Source organism: Morone saxatilis, unplaced genomic scaffold, assembly GCF_004916995.1.
Source record: "Morone saxatilis isolate NCDOM2014 unplaced genomic scaffold, NCSU_SB_2.0 Contig4, whole genome shotgun sequence".
In the NCBI taxonomy this organism is placed as follows: Eukaryota; Metazoa; Chordata; class Actinopteri; family Moronidae; genus Morone; species Morone saxatilis.
In genome coordinates this window covers 5,672,969-5,673,436 of record NW_023339984.1, presented here as the reverse complement: position 1 = coordinate 5,673,436, position 468 = coordinate 5,672,969, and the positions used below count along the sequence as shown (strand labels likewise).

Genomic DNA, 468 nt, shown 5'->3' with positions numbered 1-468 from the left:
ACAGCTAGACATTTGTACTGTTTTAATACTTTTATCTTGCCCAATTAAAAACACATGAAGCTTCTTTTCTACTCTTCTGGTGATAAAATAGCCCCCGGCTAAAAGAAATTTGGAGTCAACTTGTCACCTATACCAGCGAACAAAAGGGGTCAGGTTTCCTCACCTGCTAACAATTTCTCATGACAGTCTCACTCTGTTTTAAGAACAGTCAAAAGTAGTTTGGTGTTGGATTTACTTTTCTAGGTTTCTATTTCTTGCTCATTGCTGGTGTTTGTTATTGAAACACTGACAAGCCAGTTTCTGGTTAAATAAAGAGTCAATAGTAAAGCATTTCTCCAGAATGTGACTAAAGTGGCTAAAAATAAAAGCTTCAAGTTCAGAAAGTCAGGGTGAATGTGGAAGTGGAACCAAAGGACAGATTAAAGCTTTCAGTCCAATCTAGCGTGTGTGCACATGCATACCTCTTTT

The 468-nt window shown here is 37.6% G+C and overlaps 1 protein-coding gene across 1 annotated transcript in view; it reads right to left on the bottom strand.

The window, feature by feature from the left end:
• mark2b (MAP/microtubule affinity-regulating kinase 2b) overlaps positions 1-468 on the bottom strand; it is a gene marked incomplete at both ends in the record, with an annotated part of 50,210 nt that overhangs the window by 31,506 nt on the left and 18,236 nt on the right.